At 36.7% G+C, this 13,344-nt stretch overlaps 1 protein-coding gene across 5 annotated transcripts in view; it reads right to left on the reverse strand.

Moving 5' to 3' along the window:
- The window catches only part of LOC134212094 (protein rolling stone), a 187,835-nt gene that overhangs the window by 108,782 nt on the left and 65,709 nt on the right, over positions 1-13,344 (reverse strand). The window contains exon 1 of one of the 5 annotated variants that reach the window (XM_062689626.1): positions 8,443-8,744. The exons of the other annotated variants lie outside the window; for them this stretch is intronic. The gene's annotated coding sequence lies outside the window, so the exon portion shown is untranslated. Of the gene's footprint in view, positions 1-8,442; positions 8,745-13,344 lie in introns of those variants that run through there. 5 annotated transcript variants of the gene reach the window in all.

Consider the following 13,344-nt stretch of genomic DNA (forward strand, 5'->3'; position numbering starts at 1 on the left):
GGAAGCAAAGATCTAAGCTAAATCTAAGCAAAGCTAAATATGACAATCTCATCTTATCACTTGCTCCGCATACTGTCAGTCTGACAATTCACTTCACGTTTTCGTATGACAGAGATCACCAAAAATGCGCATTGTTTTTCACCACCTATTTGTAAGGACGTGGCCGTGGCTGTTGCAGATTAAAGAATTGTATATTTATTATTATATACAATGAAATTTTCCAACGCGAAAATGGTAAATCAATAAAGTCAATCGAACATATGACTCAGAGTGCATCTCCATATATAACATCATAACATGCCTTACGGGCCTTTATTTGCCCCAATGTACCATAATAAATATAGAATCAATGTAAAATATGACTTACAATATTCAACATCTTTTTAAAACCCCAAAAAACAAAAAACAAAATTGAGCGAAAAAAAATGTCCATATAATCGAGGTAAAAAGTCCATATAATCGAAGTCCATATAATCGAGGGTCCATATAATCGAGGTAAACCTGTATTAGTTTCTCGTAAAGCACGATGAAGAGTTAAAGTTCTCACGGAAGATTTGAAAACTACGATACGCGACAAAGTTAATGACTGATGGAGCTCAGGCAAAGAAACACGGGCGTTGTGACACTTGAAAATTAAAGCAATTTATTTATTTATTTATTTTTATTTATTAAGCAATTTGTTTAGTTCAATCAAAGTTAATTGCCTATTTCCGGGGATTAAACCACCCGACTTGGACATTAATTTACAATGTTGTGAAAACTCATATGTGAATATGTACTTTGATTGAACTGATCCTGAGTTGCTTGCTCTTGCCTACGCAATGCGGTCGGGTCTGAGCTTGACGACCGACTGGCAAATACCTTACAAAACCTCACTTGATCAGTACACGCTTTCACCTACTCAGTGACTGAGTAAAATTGTATTGCCATCTCTTTTCTACCCACGGAAATTTTACTCAATTTCCGTTAAAAGCAGGATTACTCATAGTTTTGAGTTGTCCTGCTTTTGACGGAAACTGAGTAAAATTTCCGTGGGATAGAAAGAGAGAGCAATACAATTTTACTCAGTCACTGAGTAAGTGAGAGTTAGCGTGTACAGTTGCTGATGAAGAATGTGTATAGCCGCCAGACATTCTAAATACTCACGCTCCTCTTATGTGATAGTGTACTATACACATGTGGTAGTGTTGGCTTGGGAAATGGATTGCGAGTGATTTGACTATGCGTCCAATTTGGGAATCTCGAGCTCGTTCAGTAGCCGCTAGGTTGCGAAGGCCGACGGAGGTCCTTCGTAGCTTAGTTGGTTAAAGTAACAGTCTAGCGTACTGTAGGGTCATGGGTTCGAGTCCCATCGAAGGGAAAGTGGTTACCTCCAATACATTTTCCAAATCAATATCTTCCACATAACGTGCATATTCACATATAAGTTTTCAGAACACTGTAAAAATGTTTATAGTAATCAGGAGGCATACACCTCACTAACTCAGGAATAGAGGCGCTACAACATTAAACTACCTCAGGAATAGACGCGTGCGCTGCCACAGCCGATATGTCTACATCCATGCCCCGTTGACCAACATTCCCACGTCCCCAAATTGAAAAGAACTTCCCACGGAAATAAAAAAAAAAGATTTTTCCAGTTGAAGGTGTTATTGTTTGGAGTTGACTCAATATAGTGTTTATTGGCTTTGCGGAACCCCTAGAACGCTATATTTATACTGATCCGAAGCTTCGTTATACTTATTAGTCTTTTTGAATCGATTGAAATGATGCAGCGCTCTATCGCCATAAGCATCCTTCGGTGCTCCTGTTCAAACATTTGTATGTCCCGAACATCAGCCTGTCCGGTACTGTTATATGTGATTAACAGTAGATTCAAATCCAGGAAACTTTTCTGCATTTCAACGAGGAATTGTTCCAAATTTCTTAAATTTCATTTTGTGGAGTGGCAAATGTTGGTCAGCGACACTCGACGCTGTTGCAAAAATATCGGCGCACACCCCTATTCCTGAGTTAGTAAAGTTTACGCTTCCTGATTAGGCCGATACAAATATATAAACCCTATTTTGTCTGCCCCCCTCGGATTTTTTGCCAAAAAATAATGTTTTGAGGGGGCAACCAAATAAAATTGGGATAATTTTGAGGATTTTCAAAACATTGTTTAATAAATCCGAGGAGTTCTTTTAATTTTTTTTTTCATTTTAATATTTATTTTTCATTATAACCCGCCCCCCCTTGACCTTTCAGAGACCAGTAGGACAAAATGTTAAATAAACGGCTTTATTATAAACATTTTGTTTTTGACGAATTGGGCGGAAATTTCGGTTTTACAACACTAGAACGGATCATTTTGATTCCTCGTTTCTTCAGCAAAGTGAAATAAAGTAAAATTAAATAAGGAACCACTTTCTAGAACACCTATTGCAACAAACTTCAAAATAAAGCTTAAATAATAAGCTTTGACTTTCGTTCCTAAAATATCATCTTCAAGATGAAAAAAATTTTTTTCCTCCTAATTTCCCGGCGTGGCCCACCATGATTGTGGGTGGAAACCGAACGTTGCAAATAAATATATTTGCTTTTGGTTTCGCGCCACTTTCTATTCTGCTTATTTATTCTTTATTTCGGACATTTTTGAGGATGATGTCTTCTCTTCTATGTCCTCCACTGAAATCCAGTCGAGTGGCTTCAGCGGCGATGCAGCCGAAGAGTCGTGTTAATCCTTTTTCATCTAAAGAACGCCTGGTTTGAATCTATGGAGACATTTTTGGATAAATTGAAGGAATTTCCAAAGGAATTTTGGGTGGATTTCCTCTCTGAAGGAATTTATGGAGTTGTGAAACTCCAGAAGAAATATGCTAAAAAATCCTGATTTGAATTTCAGGAAAAAATTGGATTACTGATGGAATTTCAGAAGAAATTTTCAAAGAAATTCCTAAAAGAGTTTGCAAAGAAACTTTAAGAGAAATTCTTTAAGTAGAAGCATTTGCAAAGGAAGATTATATTAAATTACCAACAAAAAATCTGGTTGAATTCACAAAAAAAGTTTCAATTAAAATTCAACAAAGTATTTAGTAGTTTTATTTATTGATTAAAAAAGGATTAATTTTACCTAAAGGTAGCTTCACATCTCGGGAAAATTTTCCGCCGAATTTTGGTCGACGTGCATTTCAAATGGGGCCAGAAATCAAAATCCTGGCTCCATTTAAAATGCACGGGGACCAAAATCCAGGGGAAAATTTTCCCGAGATGTCAGGTAGCATTAAACATGGTGGTGATTTTCGTTCATCGGGTTCTCATCGGATGAAACAAGAAATCATTTAGGCGTATCCACAAGCCATATCAATGATGCAGAATGAGAGACATCTTAAGCCAGCTTTTCCATGATTCTGAAAATGTTGTATGAAAATAGATTAAATTGAGAAAAAAAATAAAACGATTTTTCGATACTGATATTTCCTATGTAAATCGGTGTTGATGATGCGAAAAGATTACTGTATTGATACTTCAGCTAGCTTTAGCTGAAAGAGGATTCCTCGCCAACTTACTGCAGTAATAAAAACATTTTATATCAGTGACGTTTCAATACTGAAATAATGAAAAGCAGAGCACACTTGATCATTTTTCCAAAAAATGTTCGACTTTGAATCACAAGTTGGCGCTGCTGTCGGAACAGTCTGTTCGCCAAATGGCGGTATGGGATATTGAAGAGTGGACTATCTTCTACTTAAATATCTTTGTTATTACTGAAAAAAAAAACAAAAAAAAACTTGGGCAAGCTTTCCAGGAAGGAGAATGCATACAAGCTGTTATCACCAACAGCTCTGAAGAAAAAGCCTCCTTCAGTTGTATTCTTCTTCTTCTTCTTGTTGGCATTACATCCCCACACTGGGACAGAGCCGCCTCGCAGCTTAGTGTTCATTACAGTTATTAACTGCGAGGTTTCTAAGCCAGGTTACCATTTTTGCATTCGTATATCATGAGGCTAGCACGATGATACTTTATGCCCAGGGAAGTCGAGACAACTTCCAATCCGAAAATTGCCTAGACCGGCACCGGGAATCGAACCCAGCCACCCTCAGCATGGTCTTGCTTTGTAGCCGCGCGTCTTACCGCACGGCTAAGGAGGGCCCCAGTTGTATTAGATGTGAAAACTATGATACGGGAACGTCCACAAATTACGTAACGCTTAGGGGGGGGGAGTGGGTTTTCCGTGAAGTGTGACAACCCATACAAAAATTTCAGCTGCTTCATACAAAAAGTGTGACATAGGGGAAGCGGGGGGGGGTATGTGGTCGAAAAATTTCAATTTTTGCGTTACGTAATTAATGGATCTTCCTTACGCGACAAAGCTGTTAAGACCTTGAGCTCTTTTTTGAAACCTTAAGGCCTAACAACTGGTGGAGGTCCGACAAAGATGGGAAAGAGCACGGGCGTTGTGACACTTGAAAATTAAAGCAATGTGTTTATTTGTTAATCGATTGTTAATGAGCCACAAAAGTAAATTTGCGATATTTCTCTGCAAGCTCCAAGTCAGGGATCAACACGTCGAACTTTTATTATCTAACATGCAAACTATTGAAACAAATTTTCTATTCGCTATATATTTTTGAGAACACAGTTCCTCAACACTGTTTACTGATGTAACTGACCTCCAATGCAACAACGAGCTCAAATCTAAATTTCCGAAAGACACATCTCTTGTAAGATATTTTCTCTCTTCAGAAGTACATATCTGTTTGAACAAATCTTATCGAGAATAAATGCAGTAAAACGTAATTGTTGATCTTCATTATCTGCTTGTGCAATTCTATCACCGATTGTGAAATCAATATACGTGGAGTATTGGAAAAAAGTGTTAAAAGAAAAAGAAAATAAGCACACAAAAAAATATTATTCAAACGTAATAATATTGTATTTAGTTTTTCTTTAAAAAATATCAGCCATTCTGTGAAACTAAATGCCATTCTAAAAAAAATGTATTTTACTTTGGTTATTTTGAAAATGTATAAAAATATGTTCCGAATATTTTCTGACCTGCCAGCAAGTGGTCATTCTGGAAATTGGCCCGTGGCTTGAAAAGGTTGGGTAGGCCTGTTCTAAGCAGTTCTAGGAGATATTACTCTCCTGAAGAACAATTCTAATTTTTTTTTCAAAGATTTGTCAGGTGATTTTTTAGATTTTTTTGTTTGACTGAGCATATGTTTTATAGCACGGTATCTTGTAGCTAATTTGCCTTACAAAGGTATTTTAAAACGACTTTTACACTAGAAATCAACTACACGCTAGTTGCAGTTGTCGGAAGATTGCCGCCAAGCAGATAAGTTCCGAAATACAGACCCCATTCGATTTTGGCAACACATTCGGAGCATTTATGTTGCCAAAATCGAATGGTTTTTGTTTTCTCATGATACTTCAACATTTCTTCATTTTTTGTGACACTAGACACACTGTGACTCTTTTTTAAACAAATTTTGAAATCTAAACGTTTACACTAAAAAAATACGCTGCTTTTTTTAATTTTTTTTAATTTCGGGGTCTAACCAATTTTTTTTACGAAAATTTCGATCTTTAAGCGTTTAAATTGGAATAAAAAATTACACGATTTTTTCACATTTTTTTTACGTCGGTTTAGGGGTCTATTCATTTTTTTTACAAGGATTACGATATTTATGTGGTTGATAAGCAACATCAAAAATAAAAAGAATTAAAAAAAAATGTTTTGCCAAAGTCGAATGTTTCCAAAATCGAATGAGGTCTGTAATATGATCTGCAACAGTTTCGTTTTAACTTCTTGCACATATTTGTAGAAGACGCCAACTTTCTAAATCTTATGGATACCACAATATCTAACCCTACGAGTATTTCCATATACACTAGCACCGTCAAGTGGATAATTTCCGAAAAAATATGATCCTGTCGCAAATTGTGTTGACCTTCTGAACAATTTTGTGGAAGACTGCAACTTTTTATACCTTACGAACTCCAATATTGTCTCCCATAGAATTGACTCTCCACAGCTATTATCAAAACTGAACTTTTATGTACCGTCGCGACAACTGCGACATCGACAAATATTCTCCGTAAACTATCATCGAACAAACTATGCTAAATATTGACCTCTGAATCAGATGATGCTGACTTACAATAAATATTGTGAAATCCCGATTAATCGTAACTAATCGATTATTCTCGATTATTCTCTATTATTGAATTGATTAATCGTTGCGTAGTTATCGATTCAAAATTAATCGATTATCACAACGATCAATCGATTACTCGAATTAATCAATTAATTTGCTACATCTCTACCCGAAAGGTCCATTCGGAGGTCTCAACGTCTCAGACAAATCTTGGAAGACGGGAAAATGTATGAGTCCCAAAATTGTTCAAATCGGTTCACTAACGGCTGGAAAAGCGATTCGACTGTTTGAGAGGCTTGGCTGTTGGATTTGGTCGTCGCAAAGATATAGAATAGATGATACATTCGTAGAACAACATGCTTAAAAAACTGGAAAGTAGCCAGTATCTTCTTTGATAGCACGTAGAATTTCCTGAAAGTACGGTATCGGTATCGTAATCGTTATAAGGCGATAGAGTATACACTTTCTTTTGAAGAACTCAGTTTCCGAAATATTGTATTTAATAAATGAACCTATTTTCTAAAGGATATGTTTGCTTAGAATATGCTACTAGAGTAGACGGTCGCTTGATAAATGCCTTTCGAAATGTTGCACAATGTAGTTCAATAACATTTCAACTCTCGGTATCCATTTTTCCATATGAAATATTTCTCGCTTAACTTTTCAAAAGGACCTAAGTAACATTTTTTTCATGAATTAATTTGAATACTGCAATCAATAGCTTTCATGTTGTTCTGTTGATTACGCTATTCAAATTAATTCATGAAAAAAATGTTACTTAGGTCCTTTTGAAAAGTTAAGCGAGATTTCAATCCTCTTTTTTTTCTTTTTTCGGGAGAATGTTACATTCAGGTACATGTTATTCAGATCAGGGCTGACAATCGTCATCGTCATAGCACGAAATGCCACAGTAGCGACGAGTTGCATTGTCTTCATTGCTACTCTACACATCGTCAATGACGCGCACGACGTTAGCTTTCGTCGTGTAACCAAATCGTCCTGACGACATCGAATAACGAAGACTTCATACCGTTAAGCCCCAAACGCAATATAACGGAACGGCGACGGAAACGGCAAATTTGACAGAAAATATATGGGCTAACTGTCAAATTTTCCGTTTCCGTCGCCGTTCCGTTGTATTGCGTTTGAGGCTTTATTCTTCAAGCGGCAGCTGCCATGCGAAGATTTTTACTAATTCTTTGTAATAATGAATTTGAAGCAACGTATGAAAGCGTTATGAATGTTTTCGATACATTTATGTTACCAAATTTCCTACTATTTGTTTATTTGAGACGCTATTATGTTTTTTTACCAGTCCGTCTATAATGACGTGCCATCAATTGTGTGAAGAAGTGACGACGAAAATCGTCATAACTTTTGGCTGCGCGACTATCGTCGTGGTACGCATGCGGCGCGAAGAAAACGAATAGGTGTTGCGTCGTGCAATGTTATGACGAAGACTAATTTTTTTTCGCTTTCTTCATACGACGAGAATGACTATTGTCAGCCCTGATTCAGATTAATGTCATTCTGGTAAACGTTATTCGGGTACTTGGTTTTAGATTATTTGTTATAGAATCTGTTGGATATCCACAGTTATAGGGTGGAATACGATTGGTTATTATTTGGATCTGCTACACGAAAACTTACGCAAGAAAATGGGTAATCTTGCATTGGAGCTTGGTGTGTTTTGCAGAACCCTGACCAACTGCTCCTTTGCTCCTTTCCAGGTTATCCAAGAATTCCCTGGAGTGCAGCTCTTAGAACGAATAAATGATGACAGACTATCTATAGCTGCAAGTATATTTGCATAAAAGTTGCAAAATAGTTGCAGTTGTCGATCAACTAAACGTTAGAAGTATGTGACAAGCGACTGCGCTGCACAATCAGATTCGCTTTAATTGCATTTAATATAAAAATGATGAACGTTTAACGTCATCAACGCTTAACATTACTATGAATAGTCGAAAGTCCAAAAATTAATACTACCATCATAGTGGCTGTAGAGATACAAACTCAGCCCTGTATTACTCTTCTAGTTACGTCCATGCTTGGAGGTAAACCGTTGCATTCTTCGGCTAATGCGATACCGGGTGGATTGCGAGCTTAATTGAAGCTCTATATAGTTTATTTTGAGCTTACGGTGTTCCTGAAAAGTTTCTCGTCTCTAAGCTTGGATATGTATGCTTGTGCTTAGCTCACGGTTACTAAACACATTTTCCGGCATGTATATTTAATCAAGGCACTTCCCTCCCAAGGAAATATTTAAACATTGAAACAATCAGTCAGTCAAGATTACCTGAAACAGGAAGACTTGTTCTCGTTGTGCGAGCACGCACAACTCTGCTGCTCCTGGTATTCCAATGCGGTGCCGTCGTTTACCGTTCCCTCTGGAGCTGTTACGAGAGCCTACGTCCGGCAGGCAGGCAGGCAGGCAGGCGGGCAGTTGCGACGACGGCGATTTGGAGGGGGAAAATATTCTGTTCTGCTGCTATACAGATTCACCGTGGATCGATTTTCACTGGAAAGCACTTGTTGGCGAAGGTTATTCCACCGCTGCCTTTGAATTGCACCATTCGGGAAAGACGCTTCTTCTGTACACTACTTGTTCACTTTTCATCTGCGAGAAAGCTGTATCGAGCGACGGAGGTAAGAATGGATCTTATTCATTTTTAAATCCAGTTTCCTTTCGGTTGAAATGTTTTATTCATTTTACATTGTTTATGATTGATTAAACTACCTCCTACTTCTGCCAAACTCATTCCAATTAAGCATAAAATAATGACATGACTTGAAAATAAATCTTAAAACTTATTTTAAAACTATTAACAAATTAATACTAATTATTTGAAGCCTAGCGAATGGATAACTTAAACATAGTGAAGAAAAGCAATGCAGCTCCCAAATAAAATAATTTCAAGCTTAATTGTAAATGAGATACCTATTACTCTATTATCATTAGCATTAGGGATTCTCACAAACTCGTAGGTGGTACAAGCCTAGACCATTGCATTGTATGAGAGTAGCATCACTTCCATTCGTTACCACATACATATATTGATTTGGGACTAATCACTATCTCTTAGATGGAAGTAAGGCACTCCTTAACAGTCGAGATCTGTCCTGGCCAGGTCCTTGCGAATGATGAGGAAATGAAGAAAAAAGGTAGTTGGGCGCCTACTTGATGCAGAGAATTCTACGACCACTCAAAGGTGCCACGGGAGGTTTTGGAATTTTTAGTGTGAAAGGTTTAACAGTACACAATCAAAAGTCCGTAGTAAAAATTACTGTTTCGTAGACTACGCCTATAAAGTTTCAGTTAAATTGACTATGGGTTAAGAAAAAATCCACCACTGATTCAGTTCATGTAACAATATTCTGCTAAGGATTACAATTGATTTTTACTGCGCGCATGGTAAAAACAAACGGGTTTGTTATCTGCTGAAAATCGATGGTGAATATCCTTAAAATAATCATCGGAATGGTAGTTTCGACCGCAACATTTTTTGCGTATACGAATCGTTTTGGTAAAACGTGAAACACAGATAGTGATTGAGATATAAAGAAGGAAATTGCCGTAATCTGAGAAAGTGACGTAAGTGTCAAATTACAATATGCTCTTTTTTTTCTCCATTTTTCTGTTAAAGAGTTCGATGAGTATTACTCGTTAAACCCATTTTTAGAAAATGACGCATATGTTCCTTTATAGATTACGGCGGGAAAGGGACGAGCTTGGAACTGAACCCACGATCTTCTGCTCACAAGGCAGAAGCGGTAGGCAGCAGACCACCGAGCTCGTCTAACTAAGAATAAGATACCCATATCCAATAACGAATAAATAGCAAATTTGAAAATATTACGTTATAGAACACGTCGTCTAAATGGAATTGTGTATTATGGAAATCGGTTTTCTTTTCTAGATGACGTAAAAATTATTCAATCGATTTATGTCGTATTACTATGTCTGTTTCTCAAGGACAAAGTTTTCAATTATTTCAATATCTGTTCGAGCGATCTTCGATCGAAAATGGAAATTCTTTGCTAACGCAATGGAGAATGAATATTTTGACAGATATTTAAATGGTACCTATGTGACCCTTTGACATATTTTGACGTTTATCAAATATTCATCAATTTTAGTGTTATTTCTCAAGCCTTTCGTCAGTACTATCGAGTGCGCCAAAAATAGGAGATGTGCGGCACTAAATGACTGTGGGCTGGCTGTTGCTGTCGGAAGCCCTACCATTTGCGGGTTTGCCATCAGACGGTGCTGCTGGTGCTGTTTGTCGGAGCTACTATCATTGCAATAACATTTAAGGTGAGTTACGGCGGCGTCCAAAAATGGCAGCCACAATGGCCGTGCTATCCCTCACCTCGCGTTTTTGCTCGCACAAATGTGAATATTTAGGCGGTTAGCACATCTGGAAACCATTTTTTCGTGTATGCTGCAAGTGAGCAAAGGTGAAAAACTACTTTCCGTTTATGTCTGTCGTTTACTTTTCGAGTTATGTGCCCTTCAAAGCGCTATGTAGAATTTTAATTGGACTCCAACGCGATTCACCTTAATGGAGGTTCCATGCAAGCCGTGTGCCATCATAAATCTCTTTTATGCACATCGACTATAATGTTACACTGCAGTACCGGGCGGAAGCCAGCCACCAACTTTGGCTATAGAAAAATGGCGAACTAGCTCCAAGCTATTTGGTGGTTTTTGGGCAATGGCTTCAATTAAATGGGTCTAGATGCGAATATTGGCGATGGAAACGCTTTGTTCAATCTGCGCTAAGTAGGGATTATAATTTTTAATAGCTGACTGGCGTATTTGTAGCCAATTATAGAAATTGAAAAATCTGCCACATTCAAAGGATCTAATTGAATCTTCACTTAATGCTTGAAAACCATTTTCACAAAAATAGGATTATTGTTCCTATTACAACAACATTAAATAAATGGTCATCTATCATACAAAGCATCCTATACAAAGTGTTAAAGCTCAAGATTTGAAGTGCTAAAAGTGATAGTGCTAGGGTTCGAGATTTGTAAGCACCCCGAATTAAGCATTAAGTGCTAAAAGTGATAGTGCTAGGGTTCGAGATTTGTAAGCACCCCGAATTAAGCATTAGAGCAAATCATGAAACGAAAATCACGTTTTTATTCAAGATTTCATTTGTTTTTTTTTTCTCATTTATACTGCAAATGCATTCTTTATGACCGATAAATACTAGTTGGAATGGCAAACCAATGATGTACGGTCTGAGCATGAGCATGATGACCGTGCATTTCGTAGATGCACAATTCGAAAGAGAGCTCTAGTATTTTTGAATGATCAATAACGATGCTGGACAAGTCCTCATGATATATCGGGGATGTGATAGGAATTGATAATGCAGTCACTCGCTCACTACAAGCCGATTATTTGATTGAAATATGAGGGCTTAGGTTAGGTTGGTTACAAGGTTGTAAAATATGTTTTACTTCACTGGTTTTAATACTAATTCTATTGAACTACTGATAAGGTCAGATAGTTCCTCAAACAAAATTTGTGCCATTGATGGATTGGTTTGGAAATCACGTACCAATGGCTCTACGGACGCCGGCCGCAAATGTTACCAAAAAAAATGTTATAAAGAAGTTTAAAAAGGAAACGATGGGACAGGATTCCAAGTTGAATGCAACTTGTTGGTAGCAAATCGGTTTTAAAAAAAGAGCTCAAAACACGAGTGAGTTTTATTTTTCGCACATACACATACAAATAGACATCTTTTCAATATGTCCAGCTGAGTCGATTGGTATATAATTTCGTTCCAATCAATCGGTGTTTAACGGCCTTAGTCAGTAGAATACTTTTAAAATTGACTTCCATTAAAAATAAGAAATTGCCAATAAAGAGTATGAGCATTAAAAAATATCAAATTTTCAAAAATAAAATGCAAAATTTCAACAAAAACAATTCACGAAACAAAAATAAATTAGCATACTTAGAAGCAAAAATTTCAATTATAAAAAAAGAATTTTCCATAAGGAAATCGAAATGTTACTCGGGAAAAATACAATATTTCCATTCCATAAATAAATCAATATTAACAATAAACAATTACTGCATTTTCCACAAAATAAATATTTTGTTTTTTACTAAAAAACTTTCAACGAAGACATCAATAAGAGAATGAAAAATACTAAAATTTCTTTAAAGAAATATGAAAAAGCAATGAAACTTTCCATGGATGACCCCTTCATTAAAAGCGTTTAAGGTTCATACAAAATTTGATCAATTTTAATGCTTTGTTGTATTTTTTATCGAAATTGTCTTATATTGCTCTTTATTGATAATGAAATATTTTTTTTTGTAGAAAATTTTGTAATTGTTTATTGTTAATAGGGGGAATGACGGCTTTGACAGGTTTTGTTCTATTTTTGTCAGTAGGGTTTTCTATAACTATTTATGCTCAAATTTGGCCTAGGCATTCTTTGCATATCCAAATTTTGTCAACAAAAACCCCCCTGAAAATAATAGAACAAAACCTGCCAAGGCTGTCATTTGCCCCATTGATTTATTCATGGAAATCATGTATTTTTCCCCGTGGAACATTGTGATTTCTTTATGGAAAATTCTTGTTTTATAATTGCAATTTTTGCTTTTAAAAGTTTTAATTTATTTTTGTTTTGTGGAACATTCTTAATTCAGGGTGGCCACTGAAACGCGATTTTCAAATTCCCGGTATTCCCGCTTTTCCCAGCAAATGTTGTCATGGTGAGAGTTTTTATACTTTAACTAGATATGTTTATTTCTATAATCAGCAACGAACCTATAAGATAAATAAAATTACCAAAAACGTGTTATGCAAAAATGGTTTTTATCAAGGCACTCTGAAATTGTGCGCTTCGTGACCATGTAGTTAGTGTTAACCGGCATTCAATCAATATCGAATTGTAATTCTACATTATTGGCACCTAATTACAATGATTAAATTTTGATTCTTTTCTTAGAACTTGCAACTTTTCAAAACATTCGTATTTTTGTCTTTCTCGTATACAAAGTAGGGCCGATGCCCACGTAGCGTTTTTTCAAGCCGCGTGCACGCCGCGTCCACGCAAGGTACCCAGTATCAAATGTAGTCGTACACACGTTTACGTGTGCATTACTCCATTTGATGCTGGGTACCTTGCGTGAACGCGGCGTGCACGCAGCGTAAAAAACCGC

The sequence above is a fragment of the Armigeres subalbatus genome, chromosome 2 (genome assembly GCF_024139115.2).
Source record: "Armigeres subalbatus isolate Guangzhou_Male chromosome 2, GZ_Asu_2, whole genome shotgun sequence".
Classification (NCBI taxonomy): Eukaryota; Metazoa; Arthropoda; class Insecta; order Diptera; family Culicidae; genus Armigeres; species Armigeres subalbatus.